Source organism: Schistocerca serialis, chromosome 7, assembly GCF_023864345.2.
Source record: "Schistocerca serialis cubense isolate TAMUIC-IGC-003099 chromosome 7, iqSchSeri2.2, whole genome shotgun sequence".
Classification (NCBI taxonomy): Eukaryota; Metazoa; Arthropoda; class Insecta; order Orthoptera; family Acrididae; genus Schistocerca; species Schistocerca serialis.
In genome coordinates, this window is record NC_064644.1 from 474,022,583 (window position 1) to 474,038,421 (window position 15,839).

General features: G+C 43.2%; 1 pseudogene; it reads right to left on the reverse strand.

Annotated features, from left to right (window-relative positions):
- Nucleotides 1–1,625: 1,625 nt before the first annotated feature.
- LOC126413521 (5S ribosomal RNA) lies at nt 1,626–1,743 on the reverse strand (annotated as a pseudogene).
- Between the last annotated feature and the right edge of the window lie 14,096 nt (nt 1,744–15,839).

Below are 15,839 nucleotides of genomic sequence, written 5' to 3' on the forward strand. Positions count from 1 at the left end.
ATGGAAGTTGCACTAGACGTATCTTTTTGTCAGTAATAATTGGAATATTGCATTTCAGTCCGGCCACGGTAGCTGAGTGGTCAGCGTGACGGAATGTCAATCCTAAGGTCCCGGGTTCGATTCCCGGCTAGGTCGGAGATTTTCTCCGCTCAGGGACTGGGTGTTGTGTTGTCCTAATCATCATCATTTCATCCCCATCGACGCGCAGGTCGCCGAAGTGGCGTCAACTTGAAAGACTTGCACCAGGCGAACGGTCTACCCGACGGGAGGCCCTAGCCACACGACATTTCATTTAATTTCATTTCATTGCATTTCAAACTTGTTTTTATTCTGTAAAAGAACAAATCTCTCAGATCTCCTGTTTTAATTGCACAGTTACTTTCTTGTTACCATCGATTACGTTAGAAGCGGCTTGTTTCGTGACGCAACCATCGAGCGCCTTAAGCGCTCTGGATACGTGGTCATTTTTCACTAAGCGCGCCATTAACCAAAAATGGCCTTTTGACCTAAAGCTAATTATTTTCACCCAGCCAATTAAAGTCAATAAGTATAATTTTATTTGAAGTAAAAATAATTAGCAATTATGGTAATATTGATCATCACATCTTTTATGGGAAGCCCGGTGTCGACGGAAAGCGAGGGTCTGTTTCCCGTTAGGAACAAAATTATTTTTAAAACTGTATTTTACCTGCCCATTCAATAGAGGAGGTGGAGGTGGGTAGTGTTCAACGTCCCGTCGACAACGAGGTCATTAGAGACGGAGCGCAAGCTCGGGTTAGGGAAGGATTGGGAAGGAAATCGGCCGTGCCCTTTCAAAGGGACCATCCCGGCATTTGCCTGAAACGATTTAGGGAAATCACGGAAAACCTAAATCAGGGTGGCCGGAGACGGGATTGAACCGTCGTCCTCCCGAATGCGAGTCCAGTGTGCTAACCACTGCGCCACCTCGCTCGGTGCCCATTCAATAGAATGTACCAAATTAGTCAAGTGCGATATTCGTTTTATCGATATGTATTAACAGGGACAATAAAACACGAAGGCCGGCCGCAGTGGCCGTGCGGTTCTAGGCGCTACAGTCTGGAGCCGAGCGACCGCTACGGTCGCAGGTTCGAATCCTGCCTCGGGCATGGATGTGTGTGATGTCCTTAGGTTTGTTAGGTTTAATTAGTTTTAGGTGACTGATGACCTCAGAAGTTAAGTCGCATAGTGCTCAGAGCCATTTGAACCATTAAAACACGAAGAATAATCACTACTCTAGAAGCGACAAGGCAGCGCTGCTGCAAGGTGGTAACAATCAGCGCGGGCCAGAGTGGTGCTGTTATTGTTGGAATCTTGGTTATTCTTCGTGTTTTACTGTCCCTGTTAGTAGATATTGGCAAAAATAATACCTCAGTAGACTAATCTGGTACGACCTACCGAATGAAACTAAAGCTAAGTAAAACTCCTCCCGAAGATGCCACGAAGGCCCAAAGGTACCGACCGGCCGCCGTGTCATCCTCAGTCCATAGGCGTCACTGGGTGCGGATATGGAGGGGCATGTGGCCAGCACACCGCTCTCCCGCAGCCGCTACTTCTCAATCTAGTAGGTCCTCAGTTTGCCTCACAAGGGCTGAGTGCACCCCGCTAGCCAACAGCGCTCGGCCGACCGGATGGTCACCGATCGAAGTGCTAGCCCAGCCCGACAGCGCTTAACTTCGGTGATCTGACGGGAACCGGGATTGCCACTGCGGCAAGGCCGTTAGCGAGCTATTGAATTGGCAATTAAAATTCCGTTTTGAAAATAATTTTGTTCGTAACGGGAAACAAACCGATGCTTTCCGTCGACACCGGGTGTCTCTTGAAATAGGTGTCGAATAGTATTTGTTTGTGCTGACTCTAGCTACATAATGGAAAAACGAAATTACCAATATCTGTCAAAAAATTAGGGGAAGTGTGCCTGACGACCCTTAGGAGAGAGACCCTGTATATATAAAAATAAAACAATAACATCAGTTACCAATGAGAATAGTTGCACTTGCTTTCTTAATCATCTTTGAAGTGGATCCTTTTGTCTGGGAGTTTATGATACTCTTATAATCAGGAAGATTAATAAATTTATAATTTGATGCCATTTTGACTATTTTTCGACCGTGACTGTCTCAAGAAATATGTAAAGGTCTTTCTTTTTTTCTTTTTTTTATTACCGCTACCAGTCACAAACTTTGTCACCTATTATATTACTTATTATATTTAGCGATATGTTTCGAGGGAATACCTCACCTTCAGGCTAAATGGCATTACAAAAACAACTTTACAATAAGGACATACTGATCTTACATTGCCTTACCGTAAATGCTGTGGTCATCCTGTGGAAGAAGAGAAAACTTAGTAAGAGGCGATGTCACTATGGAAGCTGGACTGACGTTTGCACGAAAATGTTTTGTAACGGTCACTCACTTTCTTCTGGCGTGCCACGACAGAAGAACAAAGAAGAAGAGAAAACTTAGTAAGAGGCGATCTCACTATGGAAGCTGGACCGATGTTTGCACGAAAATGTTTTGTAACGGTCACTCACTTTATTCTGGCGTGGCACGCCAGAAGAACAAAACACTTACGTCAGCGTTCCGATAAGCTATTACATTGACTCATTCACGTATATTAGACGGGGGTCATTATCATAGATGGATCAAATTGCGAAGATGAGCTCAACGGGAACAATATGTGCAAACTGGTGGCTTTGGATTGTTGTAAAACTGTGACCAATCAGTCAAGTGATCTTCTATTACTGACGTTAGAAATATCAGTGAAGTGATGTGTATGTGACAGCTGGTTGTATGGAATCAGAGCATCCACATCTACATCTGTACTCTGCAAACCACTGTGAGGTGCACGGCGGAGGGTACACCCATTGTATCAGTTATTAGGGTTTCTTCCCGTTCCATTCACGTATGCAGCGCGAGACGAATTATTGTTTGAATACCTCTGTGCGCGTAGTAATTATTCACATCTTATCCTCACGATTTCTGTGTGATTGATCCATAGCGGACTATAGCATATTCCTAGAGTTGTTATTTAAAGCCGATTCCTGAAACTTTGTTAACTGACTTTCTCGGGATAGTTTACGTCTATTTTAAAGAATCTGTGATTTCAGTTCCTTCAGTATCTCTGTGACACTCTCCCACGGATCAAATAAACTTGTGACCATTCAAGTTGCGTTCCGTATTCCCTGTTAGTCCTATTTGGTATGGGTCCCACAGACTTGAGCAGTATTCTACACTGAAGCGCCAAAAATCTGGTAATAGCATGCGTCTTCAAATACAGAGATATGTAAACAGGCAGAATACGACGCTGCACTCGGCAACGGCTATAAAAGACAAGTTACTGGCGCAGTTGTTAGATCGGTTATTGCTACTACAGTGGAACGTTATCAAGATTTAAGTGAGTTTGAACATGGTGTTATAGTCGGTGCACGAGCGATGGGACACAGCATCTCCGAGGTAGCGATGAAGTGGGGATTTTCCCTTAATACCATTTCACGAGTGTACCGCGAGTATCAGGAATCCGGTAAAACACCAAATCTCCGACATCACTGTAGCCGGGAAAAGAGCCTTCAAGAACGGGACCAACGACGACTGAAGAAATCGTTCAACGTGACAGAAGTGCAACCTTTCTGCAAACTGCTGCAGATTTCAATACTGGGCCACCAACAAGTGTCAGTGTGCAAACCATCCAAACCAAACCTCATCGATATGGACTTTCGGAGGCGAAGGCTCACTCGTGTACACTTGGTGACTGCACGGCACAAAGCTGTGCGCCCCGCCCGGGGCCCATCGACACTAACATTTTACTGTTGATGTACTGGAAACACGTTGCCTCGTCGGACGACTGTCGTTTGTAATTATATTGAGCGGATGGACGTGTATGGGTATGGAAACAACCTCATGAACCCATGGGCCCTGCGTATCAGCAGAGGACTGTTCAAGCTGGTGGAGGCTCTGTAATGGCGTGGGCGTCTGCAGTTGGAGTGATATGGGACCCCTTGTACGTCTAGATGCGACTCTGATAGTTGACACGTGCGTAAGCGTCCTGTCTGATCACCTGCATCCATTCATCTACATTGTGCATGCGGACGGACTTGGGCTATTCCAGCAGGACAAGGCAACACCCCACAAGTCCAGAATTGCTACAGAGCGTCTCCGGGAACTGTATTCTGAGTCTAAACACTTCCGATGGCCAGAAGAGATGTCAACCCCCTCATATTCTGACGGATTTGTAGACGGCGATGCAGGATTCATGGTGTCAGTTCCCTCCAGCCCTACTTTAGACATTAGTCGAGTCCACGCTACATCGTGTTACGGCACTTCTGCGTGCTCGCGCATGCTCTACACGATATTAGGCAGGTGTACCAGCTTCTTTGACTCTTCAATGTAGAGCCGGTCGATGAGTAATTTGTAAGCAATCTCTTTGTAGACTGACTGCGCTTCCCCAGTATTCTACCAATAAACAGAAGTCTACCACCTGCTTTACCCACAACTGAGCCTACGTGATAATTCCATTTCATATCCGTACAAAGTGTTACACCGAGTTATTTGTATGAGTTGGCCGATTCCAACAATGATTCATTGACATTACATTCATAGGATACTTCGTTTTTTCGTTTTGGGGAAGTGCAAAATTTTACATTTTTGAACCTTTAAAGCAAGTTGCCAATCTCTGCACCACTTTTAAATCCTATCAAAACCTGAATGAATATTTATGCAGCTTCTTTCAGGCAGTACTTCTTTATAGATAACTGCATCACCTGCAAAATACCAGATTTTACCATTATTGTTGTTTGCAAGGTCATTAATATACAACACGAATTGCAAGAGTCCCAGTACTGTTTCCTGTGAGGTAACTGAAGTCACTTGTACATCTGGCAATGGCTCTCCATCCAAGATAACATGCTGCGTGCACCCTATCGAAAAGTCCTCAACCTAATCACAAATTTACTTGATACCCCATATGATCGTACTTATAACAATAAACCCAGGTGTGGGCCGGCCACTGTGGTCGAGTGGTTCTAGGCGCTTCAGTCCGGAACCGCGCTGCTACTACGGTCGCAGGTTTGAATCCTGCCGCGGGCGTGTTCGTGTATGATGTCCTTAGGTTAGTTAGGTTTAAGTAGTTCTAAGTCTATGGGACTGATGACCTCAGATGTTAAGTCCCATAGTGCTTAGAGCCATTTGAACCAAGTGCAGGTGTGGTACTGAGTCAAATGCTTTTTTGAAATCAAGAAATACTCCATCTGCCTGACTCCTTTTATCCAAAGCTTTCAGTATGCTATGCGAGAAAAGTGCGAGTCGGGTTTGACATGATCGATGTTTTCGGAATTCATTCTGGTTGCCATTGAGGAGGTCACTAGGTTCGAGATGCCTCATTATGTTTGAGATCAAATATGTTCTAAGATTCTAGACCAAATCGATGTTAAAGGAATTGGACGGTATTTTTTGTGGGTCATTTCCACTACTCTTCCTGTAAAAGGGTGTGACCTGTGTCTTTTTCCAGGAGCTGGGCACGGTTTTTTGTTTGAGGGATATACGATAGATTATAGTAAGAAGAGGGGCTAACTCAGCCACAAATTCAAAATTGAATCTGATAGGAATTCCATAGGACCCTGGAGCTTTGTTCAATTTTAACGATTTCAGTTGTTTCTCAACGCCACTGACACTGATAATTATTTCATTCATCTTTTCAGTGGTACAAAGACTAGATTGGGGAAATTCTCCTCGGTTTTACTCTGTGAAGGAGCATTTGAATAAGTACTTAAGCATTTCAGCTTTTGCTTTGCTACCCTCAGTTTCAGTTCCTGTCTCATTCGCTATGAACTGAAGACTAACTCCGGTGCCATTAACAACCTTTACATACGACCACAATTTCTTTGGGTTTTGTGAAATATCATTTGACAATATTCTGCTACGATAGTCATTGAAGGCATCACGCGTTGCTATCTTGACAGCCAAGCGCATTTAATTCAGTATCTCTCTATCCATAGCCCTAAGCTTAGTCTTACACCTATTATGCAGTAATCTCTGTTTCTTTGGAAGTTTCTCTGCAGTGACTGTATACCATTACGAACTGTTTTACTGGATACATATTTATCCAGTGCATGGTCAACTATTCTTTTAAACTTGAGCCATAGATCCTTTACTGAACAAGTGTATCTTTCTGTTTGTTTTACTTGTCCTTCGTAATTTGGTAATCATTGATGCCATAACCGCGTCATGGTCACTGATACCAATTTCGACGTGGAAATCCTCAAAGAGGTCAGGTCTGTTTGTTGCCATTAGATCCAATATAGTCTCATCATGAGTGGGGTTCTAATTATCTGTTCTAGGAAGTTTTCAGAGAAGGCATTCAGTAATGTTTCTTCACCGAGCGAGGAGGCGCAGTGGTTAGACACTGGACTCGCATTCGGAAGGACGACGGTTCAATCCCGCGTCCGGCCATCCTGATTTAGGTTTTCCGTGATTTCCCTAAATCACTCCAGGCAAATGCCGGGATGGTTCCTCTGAAAGGGCACGGCCGACTTCCTTCCCCATCCTTCCCTAATCCGATGAGACCGATGACCACGCTGTCTGGTCTCCTTCCCCAAACCAACCAACAACACCCAACAGTAATGTTTCAAAAGATATCTTTTAACGCCCACCACTAACAAAACTGTAATTTTCCAAATTAACTGTTGGATGGTTAAAGTCTTCACCGACGATTACAATATAATTCGGAACTTCCGCACAAGTGAATGAAGGCGGGTCAAAGTAGAGACGTGACATAATGACAGAAAGGAACTATCGTGTTTTCCATGACAGCACACTCAGTGAAGCTGCCTGATTTGTTGGTGTATCAACGCGTATTGTCGAACCTGTCTTCATAGAATGGTGTACCATTCATACCCATGTGACACGGCATAAATACAGTAGTCGTGAAAAGATTGGTGATGTTTTGGGGGTGATTTTTGTATCATGACTTGGACACATTCCTTCAGGTTAGGGTAAACATAAACAAGGAAGTTTAGTTCAACATTCTAGATGAAAGCAATGCTCTTCTTCTACATCTTCACGATAAGTATGTTGTGGACACTCTTGTCTTCAAATGTGATAATAGCCATTTTCAAAGGAGTGCAAGCGTACACTCCTGGTTCAAGCACACTCAGGCATCCTATCGCACCTGGTCTGCCCGGTCAAATCACAGGAGATTAATTCTGTAGTATCATTGCCACAGATACTGCTACAACGCCGCGCAAACCATGGAGGTAAGAATAGAGGGAGACGCCGTAACGTCACAGCTGTGAAGCTATGTGAAGCCGAGGGTAGCCATCTCAATCCGACCAAAACATTGCTGCTGTAAGCTTGTGTGCATAGGCTTGTCGCTCGCTTTTGGAAGGATTTTGCGCTATTATGGTGACTTGTGTGGTGTTCGGATGTACGAATCGTTCTGTTTGTGATGCGAAATCGAAGGGAATAACATTTCATGTGTAAGTTGTCTCGTTAAGTGTGATTTTACAACTTCATTGTGAATGAACGTGTGTTACATCGGTACTTGTACTATAGCGTGTTTTTCTCCTGTATGATTTTAGATTTCCTAAAAATGGAAGTCGGAAAGCTCTGTGGAAGAATGCCGTGAGGAGGAAGAATTGTCGTGCGTCTAAATGGAGCACTATATGTTCTCAGCATTTCCGAGAAGAGGACATAGACCGAACTTCCCTTTCAACAGTAAGGCTCCGAGAAAATGCTGTACCATCAGTTTCCCTACACACCCAAAACATTTGCAAAAGGTATGTCAATTCAAAGAATTATATTCTTAGTTTTCATGTTCACGTTTCAGTATAATACGTACGTATCGTCGATAATCGAAGTGTTGAGTAACTCACTTTGTCATCATGTACCAAATTAAAAGCTAACACTACATTAACTGGCGTAAAGTATTGGCCTAAACAGGACACTGTGTAGATTTGCCATTCTATGTGCCGTATTTCGGTAAATATTGGTGGTAATGAACAGTGTTTCCCAGTAGCGTAACGTAACTGAAATGTACCAGTACGTATTACAACCAAGATGTATTTACGGGGCTTTGGAGGGAGGGTATAGCTAACTTAGTTTTCAGTTTCTATTATTTAGTTTGTGATACACGTTTCTTACTGAATCAACAAAATTGTATCGTTTACGTCGAAGGCTAGCTATTCGTAATATTACATTAAAAACTATTTTTAATCAGAAGAAACGCGGAATTTCGCCTTTACGAGATTTTATTTTAAACAAAAACTTTGAAACAACCAATCTGATGACGTTACATGCGTATATGGTGCAATTAGCGACTGTAATACACGCAGCGCTATAGCACACTGGCAATGTTTTGGTCAGAGTGTCATGGCAGCGAGCCACGCCCCCATGGCTTCAAAACGTAGTACGGCTGGGATACGTAGCGCCATCTCCCCTTATTCTTACCTCCATGGCGCAAACACAATCTTGGCAGCCCGTCGTCTGCCGAGCACAGCGCACTCTAGCGGGCTGTGCAGCTCGACGGAACCGGAGTGTGCTTCGTTCACTTCTTAGCTAGATTTCAACCTAGGCAGACGCACTTTCATAATCGGCCCTTAGTCAGTTCTGTAATGTTTGTATTGATTCTCTGAGGAGGGCCCATCAGGTTTAACCCTGAAAATATGTTGTATTAGTTCATGGTATTCCATGTTACGAGATTGTCAGTTCATAGCCGCAGCTGCAATCCTACAAACTACTGATGATAAGTAATTTCATTGTACTATGCGTTTCTTGAATAATAAGCCTTTTCTCTAACAGTATGCCGTACCGCATATTATTGCAATCTGGACTCCTTCAGCTCCTATCAACTCGGTCTCCTACTTATTTGCATTTAGTAACGAGCTGAAAACACCTACGCGTTTTGTGCCTCTAAACAGTGAGACACAATAAATCCGATAGATAATGTCTGTGATTGTTTGAAACAACAGATGAAACGTAGCAACCATAATGTCTGCAGTTTGGTAGCAGTCGCCAATAAGTGGGTTCAACTCGACATGGTCTACCTGAAGAAACTTGTGGAGTCTCTTTCTTGCCAAAGTGAAGCCATTATCACGGCTAGAGGTGACATTACGAGTTACAGGGGTGGATAAAAATATGGAAACACCAAAAATACACTTGGCATTCAAAACAGCATCCAGTAGTCTCGCAACGGATAAATACAGGTCTTTTGTGGCTTTCTTGGATTCTTAACCCATACTTCCTGCGAGCAGTGGCAATTACAGGTAATATTGATAGAAACCGTTAACAATCACACGCCCTTCTTTCCAAAGTAAATCAGAAAGGCTTAATAATACTAAGATCTGGTGACTGTGGTAGCCAGAGGAGATGCGAATATTCATCTTCATGTTCACAAAACCAGTCCTGGACCATGCGAGCTATGTGAACAAGAAACATGTCTTGGAACACAGCAACACCATTAGGAATGTACTATGGGATGGACCTGGTCAGCCAAAATGGTCACATACGCCTTGGTCGTAATGCGACCTTGCAGAGTAATCATGGGGCCTGGGGCTTATGGAATATCATGATATGGCTGTCCAAATCCTCATAGAGCCCTCCCCCCTCCCGCCTCCTTCCACCATGTTTTAACGTTCAGACGCAAACTCGGCCAGGATGTGGAAACAGTGTGAAATGAGAGTCATCCGACCAAACCATTATTTTCCATTGCTACATAGTTCAGGTTTTACGGCTTCGGTACCACGCTTTCCTTATACAGTGGTTCGCATCACTGATGAGTGATTTTGGAATTCCAACACATACTGCGATTTCTGGCTTATGGAGCTCTAATCGCGTTGCTTTGGTGGTGACAGAGTCGCCCTCGCAGCTGTCGTCGTCTTATTTTTCGTCGCAATCCTCTTCAATGACCGTCTATCACAATCACTTAAAACAGTTTCGTTGTGACTTCTACATCTACATGGATACTCTACAAATCACATTTGAGTGCCTGGCAGAGGGTTCATCGAACTACCTTCACAATTATTTATTATTCCAATTTCGTATGGCGCGCGGAAGGAATGAACACCTATATCTTTCCGTACGAGCTCTGATTTACCTTATTTTATGGTGGTGATCTCCCTATGTAGGTCTGTATCAACAAAATATTTTCGCATTCGGACGAGAAAGTCGGTAATTGGAATTTTGCGAGAAGATTCCGTCTAACGAAAAACGCCTTTTTTAAAATGATCCAGCCCAAATCCTGTATCATTTCTGTGGCACTCTCTCCCATATTTCGCAATAATACAAAACGTGCTGCCTTTCTCTGAACTTTTTCGATGTACTCCGTCAGTCCTATCTGCTAAGGATCCCACACCGCGCAGCAGTATTCTAAAAGAGGAAGGACAAGCGTAGTATTAGGCAGTCTCCTTAGTAGGTCTGTTACATTTTCTAAGTGTCCTGCCAATAAAACGCAGTCTTTGGTTAGCCTTCCCCACAACATTTTCTGTGTGTTCCTTCCAATTTAAGTTGTTCGTAATTGTAATACCTAGGTATTTAGTTGAATTTACGGCTTTTAGATTAGACTGATTTATCGTGTAACCGAAGTTTAACGAGTTCCTTTTAGCACTCATGTGGATGACGTCACACTTTTCGTTATTTAGGGCCAACTGCCACTTTTCGCACCATTCAGATATCTTTTCTAAATCGTTTTGAAGTGTGTTTTGAACTTCTGATGACTTTATTAGTCGATAAACGACAGAGTCATCTGCAAACAACCGAATACGGCTGCTCAGATTGTCTTCCAAATCGTTTATATAGATAAGGAACAGCAAAGGGCCTATAACACTACCTTGGGGAAACCCAGAAATCACTTCTGTTTTACTCGATGACTTTCCGTCAATTACTACGAACTGTGACCTGTCTGACAGGAAATCACAAATCCAGTCACATAACTGAGACGATATTCCATAAGCACGCAATTTCACTACGAGCCGCTTGTGTGTCAAAAGCCTTCCGGAAATCCAGAACTACGGAATCGATCTGAAATCCCTTGTCAATGGCAGAGGATGTTTTCCCGCTTTCCCTGATTGCGGTATAAATATTCGATACGGATCCTCTTGAAACAGAAAAAATTCGGCTCCTTTGGTTACGGAAGAATCCACCATGCAAGCACCAACAACATGCTCACGTTTGAATTCACTTAGCACCGACATAACGCATTCAGAACTACACAGAACACTCTTCTGACCATGACTGACATTTGGAACGTTTTGTGGACTTTACACAGGTGAGCTTCGTAATCAAATATAACAGCGGAAGCTGCAGACTTGGCTAGCATCAGCATTTATGTTCAAGCATGCATTTCTCGCGGTGTCTCCACATTTTTGTACAACCACTGTATTGGCATAATGTATCCTGGAATTGACTTATTCGATTTGCTATTATGTATGTCGTGTCTCGTAATCGAGATATACAGGGTGTAAACGGTATAAGGCCAAAATTATACAGATGGCACATCTGGCAATGCTTGACAAAAAAGTCTAGTAACATGTTTGCGTATTTCCTACGGTTGTCCCAGAAAAAAACAGTTCATCTCAGGATAATGGTTTTGGACAAGCAGATACTTGGTCGTGCACGTTCGTAAGCAACCGGTTCCTGTTATTGTCCGCTGCGCGTATTGACATCGCGAGCGTAAATCGTAAACACACAGGCAACTGCGGCCTGAGTGGCTGCGTCATTGTAATACACCGAGCGACGACAGTAGGCGAGTAACCTGTGCAGATGTTATTGCAACTCTGTTAACTGTTAGGATGGAAAGGATTATCGAGAACGCTTCCCACGACGACTTCCTGCATGGAAGACATTTGCTGCTGTGCACCAAAGGTTTGTGTCATTGTAATTCTCTACTTGTATGCGATTATTATGCATTTACATCTTAATAAAGTTCAGTAGTTATCTGCACCTTTGTAAATTTTCGTCCGTATGCGAAACGTATCTTCAGTTCTGATATGCTTTCCGTTCTTGTTTCATCATGACAGCACACAACTGACGAGTACGTATTTAATTTCCTTAGATTGAGAGATCCTGGCTCTTTACTGCCCCGCGCAGAAGGCAGAGGCCCACAACGCGCCGATCGTACATTGGAAGCTGAGGAAAGAATTCTGGACCGCATCCAGGAGGATCATTCTCAGAGTACTAGACGCATCGCCCGCCACGTGGGTACATCGCACACTGTCGTTCATCGCACTTTGCAAAAGGAGCGTCTGCGGCCTTACCACATTCAACGCATACAAACATTGGAAGAACAAGATTTCCCTCCACGACGTGAATTCTCAGAGCGGTTTTTGTTACACAGCGCTCAGCATGATTTTGTCAACAAAATACTCGTCACAGATGAAGCGCGTTTCACTCGCAACGGAACAACTAATTTCCATAATATGCACAGTGTGGAGTGTACACAATCCGCGCCACGTAGTGTCAACACATTTTCAGCGACGAGTTTCCGTAAATGTGTGGGCGGGCATGCTCGATAATTACATTATTGGGCCCTATGTTTTACCTGCACGTTTGACTGGTAACTATTACCGAACGTTTCTAGAGGAAACATTGTTACCAACGTTGTTAGAAGACATTCCCTTAGGCATACGTCATAACATGTGGTTCCTCCACGATGGTGCACCACCCCACATTGGTCACAGAGTACGCAGATTTTTGGATATTCGATTTCCGGGACGATAGATCGGGCGTTCGAGCCCACGTCGATGGCCAGCACGCAGCCCTGATTTAAATCCACTGAATTTTTACTTTTGGGGCCACATGAAGGAACTTGTTTATGCTGAGCCAGTAAATAATGTGGACGAATTGACGCAGAAGATCTTAGATGCTGCCTGTACCATGAAGGCCAATGTGCATGTGTGTGAACGAGTGCGACAAAACTGGGTTCGCCGTAATGAAGCATGTGTAGAAGCGAATGGTGGTCATTTCGAACATTTATTATAGTATTGGTGTAAGAGGAAACGAAGTAATGGGTTTTCTTTTCGTTACAGAAGGAATATAATGTGAATTTAGTATTCGTTATGGCATTGCCGTAAAAAGGTGAAACAGTTGATTGTAATTAATGCACAACTATCTACTTGGTGACTGATTGAATTTCTACTAATGGAAATACATTGTGTTTGATATTAGCTTGCCATTACTACTACGACATTCGTTATCGACTTGTTGAGAAACAGACTGGTTGTATTCAATTCACGTAAAGCGAATTACACATTCTTGACAACCCAAAAACCGTTTACATTCCTTTTTTCGGTACCACCTGATTATCACACCACGTCATTGTACACGTCTAATGATTTCAATCCTCTGGTCGGCTCGTTGCCTTTCCCTGGCCGCCCCATCATTGTAGGCAATAAACTCTGTATGCCGTGTACTGTCGGTTGACTACGTAAACAGAAATGCTTATGCTATCTATCTTACGAACATTAGGTTTTAATAATACAAAAATAAAGTACATGATACAATAAAATGTCATTAGACTTTTTTGTCAAGCACACCGAGATGTATAATTTTGGCACCTTATACCGTTTACACCCCGTATGTGACACGTTAAATATTAACCCATTACTGGCCAAAACTCTATCGGACCATTTTTTGCAAACTTTTATACATAAATACGTTACATTGAGTGATTAACTGAATAAAAAGTTGTTTTGAAAATTTTCATTTTATTAGAACAAAAACTATAGACCGTCCCAGTTTTGGGACATTGGCCAAATGCGCTATCCAAATTCACAACCTTATTCTCCATGCATAATATTGTAAGAAACAACACAAACAATAAATAAAAAATGTTTTAATATTATTGAATGTCTATTCAGTATAAAATGAAGCAAAACACTTGTTGTGTACACCAGCATTGCACCTATCACAAATTTTTGTTGTTTTTTTCTTGTAGTAAGCACATCTCTTCTGTGTTTTACTTGGCACAATGAAATGATTTCCTAGATCTTGTCATACATCTGTGCTCACCCGTCCTCCCATCAATTTGCTTCCTTGTGGTCCTCTGCGTTTTGATACTGATCCTGTTTTCTTTGATAGGTAAAATATCACTATTCTCCGTCGGACATCCAAAAGTGAGAGCTTCTCATTAGAGTTAGCAATTTGGTATGCACGCCATGTGTTTACTACGCAGATATCTATCATCTGTGTGAATAATGGCCACTACCATTTCTTTGACCTTATCCTCGTCCTATAAAGTGGTATCTGCTTGTCCAGTAGCTCTACACCGCCCATATGGGCACATCAACAATAAATGATAGTGTAACATGCCATTGTCCCATTATTGGGACGCCTAAAATATATCGATATTGCACTTACTTGAAAAAATCTGAAGTTTACGTAATCTTACACGGACATCCATATGTTCATAACAAACACGCCCAGACAACTAAATAACAGCTCATTGTCATCCAGGAACTACCAGCAACCATACAGTGCTGCCAAGTGCGAGAACAAAAAATCGGCAAGTTTATAATTTTCCTGACATGAAGTACTTAGAAGAAAGTTATTTATTTTACATTTATAGGCATTATAGCAGTCAGTTGAACCTACAGGTGCAACAATAAAGGCTAAAAGCTCCATTGCTTACATAGAAATAAGTAAAATATACGCGTCCCAAAAAAGGGACAATGGCCAGTAATGGGTTAAATCATTTCCGATCTGGACACAAGGAAATGGGACAGCGTCGTGGTAGGAAGTGCGCGGGCCACGCCCCTGTGCGGTGGCGCTGTTCGCCAAAGTGGTGCCTTGTCCACTGGGGCGTGGCACAGTTCGATCTCTCACGGGCGGCACTTACTGCCGCTCAGCCGGAAAAGTGCTCCCTCGCGTTGACTTCGCTTGAGTACTATTGTTACCTGTGCACAACATCCGACGCAAATACGCATCTCTGAATAGAGGAGTACCATGTAAGCAAGGCAAATCGTATTATTCACGGTAACGTGCTTTCACAGTGGTAAAAAGTCATCCAGTGTTTGAAATGACACTACGGCGGAGCACAGGAATTCCACGCAGGAAGAGAAGGTTTAGATCTCCAACAAAACTTTGTGCAACTGATTTTCGTTAAGCTTTTCTTCTGCTCCTCATTCCACGAGTGGGCGGCCTCACTCAAACTACCTCTCTTGTTGATGCGTCTCTTGATTCTCTCATACAGGGTGGCGCACGAAATGTGTTACCAATTGTTTCTTTCACAATTTACGACACACATTAGTTATCCCGCTGGCATCTTTACAGCAGTACCAGCAGAGCTTGGAAAAACAAATGAGTTACGAAATGACGTGTAATTCACGATACTGCCGCTAGGAGACTAGTAAGCAGCGATGGCTGAAAATGGAAAACTGACGACACAGCACCGATCGGCAATTGTATTACTTTCTCATGAAACAAAAAGGCTTGTTGTGACTCAGAGGCGTTTTCGACAACAGTTTAACACACGATGGGTCCCTTGCAAGAAGACCATCCACAGATTGTACGAAAATTTGTACAGGAAGGAACAGTAGTAGAAACGAAGTGAACTCAGCCTAAGCCTGTTTGTTCGCCGGAGAATATTGAAGCGGTACGAGTTGCCGTACAGAGAAGTCCCGGGAAATCGTGTAGAAAGGCAGCAGTGTAACTGGGAATATCCAGACGCTCCGTTCAACGCATTCTAAAAAGTGACCTCCATATGTACCCATACAAGATGACCTGTGCACAGAAGCTCGCTGAAGAACACAAGCACCAGAGACCACTGTTTGCTCAGTGGGCGGAGGATAGGGAAGAAACTCTCAACAACGTTTGGTTTTCAGACGAGGCGCG